This window comes from Lepidothrix coronata, unplaced genomic scaffold (genome assembly GCF_001604755.1).
Source record: "Lepidothrix coronata isolate B3197 unplaced genomic scaffold, Lepidothrix_coronata-1.0 Scaffold85, whole genome shotgun sequence".
Lineage (NCBI taxonomy): Eukaryota > Metazoa > Chordata > Aves > Passeriformes > Pipridae > Lepidothrix > Lepidothrix coronata.
In genome coordinates, this window is record NW_016690265.1 from 2549111 (window position 1) to 2553912 (window position 4802).

The window sequence follows — 4802 nt, forward strand, 5'->3', positions numbered from 1 at the left end:
TGAAGAGAGGAAAGGAAACCTGTGGGAAACCCAAGGAGAGCAGATTTCCATCTTCTCCCTACAGGAGGGGGAAGAAAAGGGTGTCCAGGCATGATCCTCCAGAAAGATGCACCACCAGCCCAGGCTGCCTTGTTCCAGGAACGTTGCACAGGATTTTGCACTGAGCAAAGACCAAGCAAAAGCCTTGCAGGACATATTGTGCTCCACTTTCTTCCCTGTGCACAGCACCAGAAGCAGCTAAAACCACAAGGAAGCTAAAAGGCAAAGATGCAGGTTGTGCCCTCTCCTGGGAAGCCTCCTGGAGAAGATGGGCCATGGCAATGCCACTGGGAACCAAGGCAGGAATACACTGCAAATCACAGTGGTTTCAAAAAGAGGTTGAGGTTTCAGATTAGTCTTGGCTAGAAACTCCTGCAGAAGGGCTGTGCTGACTCAGCCTCTCTATGCTGTGACTACAAAAGCACCAAACAAAAGGCCACATCATGGATGTAGCTGCATCTGCTTTGATGATTTTGCCAGCACAACTACAGTGATGAGGAGAGGGACTTTTTCCTCAGTCTTAACCTAAGCTCGTCAGCCTAGTCTTATGCTCTAAATTAAAAGAAGGTTTGTGGCTAAAGTTGAAGGAATTTACCTTGTTTAGTCTAGAAAAGGAGGCTAAAATGCCAAAAGATAATAATCTTCCAACATATAAAATGTTGCTGTAAAGCTGGAGGTGGTCGGTTGTTGTCCCTCAGCTCCTGACAGAAGGAAAAGATGTAATTGGAGTAATATCCAGCAAAAGTGACTCAAGTTAGACATGACAAGTAACTAGAAAAATATTTAAACACCAGACAATAAAACTGGAGATTAAGTTACTGAAAAAAGCTGCAGACTCCCCATCTCCAAAGGTTTTTAATGAAAGATGAGACTGACTTTGACCAGGAGTAGTATGGAAATACTTGTTCCTTACTTGGCAAAGGAAGTCTGCATAACTTCTAGCCTTATTTCAGCCAGAATTGCTGGTTTAGGGGTTGAACATGGGCAAAGAGATGGACAAAATTAAAAGATAAAGTTACTTTCTTTCTAAAGTTACAGTGATTGGGAAATCACTGCCCACAAGAGCAAATCACTCTGTGAAATGTTGCATCCCAACATTTCATGCTCTGCTTAGTTCCCATCTCCTGTATTGCAATAATGTGTATTGGTCAGTCCCTCACCCTGCCTTTTTGTCCTCTCCCCTTTCCTAAGCCCCGGCCATGCTTTCCCAAGGAGCAGGGCTGCTACATGATATTTAATAGGTATTTTTAGTACACGTATCTCTATGGCATCTCCTTCTACCTAACAAAGCTGAAGTCAGGACCTGGTCCTGCTGCGATATGAACCTGTGGTTCCCAAGAGGGGGGGCATGAGCTGCTGAGCTGCGCTTTCCAGACTACACAGACTACTGAAACTTCAGGGCCAGAGTGATTTATTGATGCTTCCTGAAGCCTGCAGATATGGCAGTGACCTCATGTTGGAGGCAGGGGCCAGCTGACTTTTCAAGGTGCTCGTGCTCAAAACAGGTGGATGAAATTCCTCCTCACCCCAGCAGAATAACTGTAAGCATTGAGCCCGTTTCAAAGTGGCATCCAATGACCTCCTGGTAGCCAAGTGCTGAACCAGCTGAAAAGGTCAATAGCATATCAGCCAGAACAGCTGGATCTAATAGAAAATGAGTCAAGATGATACATAGCTGGCATTGCAGGAATAACAGATGTCATCTGGGTTGATTGTACCAGCGCGTTGATGTGCTAAAACAACTGAAAAGAGACTCATGTGACCACAGCATACCACCCTCTTCCCATCCACTGAAACTGAGATGACCCACAGATGTTAGACACAGATTTTCTGGTGACCAGATTTCCACACACAACAGATTCAAGGCAGATCTCATGGCAAAGCATGGTCTTGGGAAGGGCCATTTGCAATGAGGGATATGGAGATGGAGCAACATGCAAGGCAATGGATATAACCCACAGTTTTGATTTATATTAGGACTCTGCAGTTTTCAGTCCCAAACAACACCACTGCTGCCACCCTGGACCAGGCATGCCCAAACCTCACATTTGCCATTTCACCTTCTCTGCTGCAGTTGAAGAGAGGGTGATATTTGCAGCTTTAAAAATAATAATAGTAATAAAAAGCAGCTGCTTAGCTTAGAGCATCTTTTATTGCCCAAATTAAAGGAGGCTCATGGGGGAAAGATGAGGAATCAGGTTGCAGGGAGTGGGGCTGTGGGCACTGCAATGCTGCACTGGCAGCATCTTGCTACCAGAGCTGTAAAAGGGATTAAGTTAACAAATATAAAAAGAAAAAGAAGGCTAAAATAGGAGACTAAAATAAGAATCAGAATCCCTCTGGTAAACTGCTGAGGTTTGCTCCCCGCTGTAGAGAGCCAGTTGTGCTGGGGGGAGTGAGCTATTTTCTAGAGATGTGCTGGAAATAGCACAGGGTAGTCAGGGAGCAGCAGAGGGTGAGCATCAGCAAGGGACCCTGTGGACCACCAAAAGCTTTCCCATTAGGTTGGGTATGCCAGTGTATACTGGGAGGATGCAGCAGAGACCAGGTAGGATGGGAAGAGATGGGATAAGGAAGGCAGTGGGCTCAGTGCTGCTGCTTCAAGGCTCCACTCTCAGCAAAACCACCATGCTTCAGAGCAAGGAACCGAGTCCTGAGCCTTGGTGTGCCACTCGTGGAGGCACAGCTGAGTGCAGGGGGGTGCTGACCCAAAAGCAAGGGGCTTCTTGCAGCCCTATGAGTGATGGCATTGCCCCAGCACCACCTCCTAGCCACTCCGGCCCCCCAGCATGCAGACAGTGATGAGCAGCCAGTTGTCTGGCACAGCAATTACTGCCAGGCCCAACGTGCTGCTGCTAGTGCAGAAATTGAATTTTGAAGCAGTCAGCAGCAATTCCCCAGGGAGCACCAGCGGGTGGATGGGGAACAGCAGGAAGGAGGTTTCTCTTACCAGGCTTCAATCCTCACTTGGATGTGTTGAAATTAGACACTAAGCCTTGAACTCAAATCCTCTGATCTTCCCTTTTGTGTTCAGCACTGCTCTTGGTTTTTCCCTTATAAAACCTGTTTGTTGAAGCCACACAAGATACCTCCTTGGTATCTAAATAATTTGTGCTGAATTTTGAGATGACTCTGCCTCTTGCAGAGGGCATGGCAGGAAGGTGATGGACATCAGGAAAGTCAGAAAAAACCATGGAGGAGACTGGGGCTAAGAAAATATGCTAAGTAAAAAACGCTTTCCCATGTGGTAGAAAGGGGTCACAAAAGAAAAAAGCATCAAACTTAATTCCCTGGTTAAATCACTGTTAAATCTGGGAAATCACTACCAAACCCTAGAGTTTTATTTTGCTACATTTTTTTTCTCCCAGGATCTGCAGACTGGCATGTAGAGCACTACCTTGTAAATGAGTAACCATTCCTTATGGAGGTATTTACAATAGAGATGCATGAAGAAGTGCTGGTTTTGATGAGATCACATGAAGCTGATGATTACAAGCCTTGTGCCTGTCTGGATGAGAACACCAGGAGGAGGATGGCACAGGAAAGCCTTTGTGTGTCTCAAAGAGGGAGGGCAGAAAGGGAGGGAGACACAGAGTTTCCATACTGTACCCTTTCTATGGGCAGTAGGTTACGTGTGGATCTTGTCCCGGTGATGCACTGTAAAAATCCTTAGGGCAGACCTTTTCTGGCCCTTCAGTATGTTTGCCACTGAGCCTTCCTGAGTGTTGGTCCCTCAGTGTAAGAAAGCACATGGTCAAGTCCGGGAAATAAAACCCCTGAGTGTTTCACCTGCTCTAAAGCTCAGTGGGGACTGTAAGCAGCTGAGCTGAGCCCACACCAGGTCCCAGACTCACGTTAGGACTGTGTAGGTTTTTCTGTGGCTACAGCACCCTCCTACACCAGCTGCAGGCTCTGGGCCCCAAAAGTCAGACTGAGCACAGGAAAGGCAGCACAGCAGTGCCACGGGGCAGTGGCACACACGCAGTGCTTCACTGCACAGGCAGTGCACTCACTGTCTTCCTTGCCCAGACCTGAAGCACAACCTGCAGCCTCAGCCTTGAGGCACTGGCCAGTGAAGCGGGGAGGGGAAGAGTATCTCTTCCATACTTCTTTGCTTTCCTACAGGACCCCTCACTTTGTGCATGAGCTCTTGTTCACCCACTTGCAGTAGCAGGGCAAGAAGAGATGCCCCAGGCGAGGTCTCCGTCCCTAGGGTGGCAGTGACAGTGCCGTGTAGTACTCAGGAGGGCCACTGGAGGTCTGTGTGCATTTGCTTTCTCCTGCTCACTGCACAGCGCTGCGCAGTGTGGGATAAACCCCACTCGTCACAGAATAACAGAATATTCTGAGTTGGAAGGGACCCACAAGTATTATCGAGTCCAGCTCTTAAGTGAGTGGCCCACATGGGGACCAAACCCACAACCTTGGTACTATCAGCACCAGGCTTTAACCAACTGAGCTAATCTCAGGGTCCTGCCTTGGCCTGGCCAGTACAGAACATCCACCTCCCCGGGCCAGCCCGTGTACCCATGGAGTGGCTCTGCTGCCCTCTGAACATCCCAGGGCAGCCTCAGCATTGACCCACCTTTGGTTCCGTTGTGGGGCAAAACTCCAAGAGCAAAACTTGAATATGGGGAGGGTTAGCTCATCTGACTCCTCTCTGCCCAGGAGGCACCTGCTGCACCTGAAACCGCACTGGCTCTCTGTTGAGCAAGGAGCTGCTTGTATCTCTCCCAAGTCTGGAGTGAATTCATCCTCAGGAC

The 4802-nt window shown here is 48.3% G+C and overlaps 1 long non-coding RNA gene across 2 annotated transcripts; it reads right to left on the reverse strand.

The window, feature by feature from the left end:
* Positions 1-1481: 1481 nt before the first annotated feature.
* Positions 1482-4318, reverse strand: LOC108500137. 2 transcript variants are annotated; one of them, XR_001875764.1, is made up of 3 exons: positions 4202-4318; positions 2990-3102; positions 1482-1644 (listed from the first exon to the last, which is right to left on the reverse strand). It is a non-coding gene; the product is annotated as an uncharacterized LOC108500137 (long non-coding RNA). The 2 variants fall into 2 exon arrangements; XR_001875763.1 differs by having other exon boundaries at positions 1482-1781.
* Positions 4319-4802: the final 484 nt, after the last annotated feature.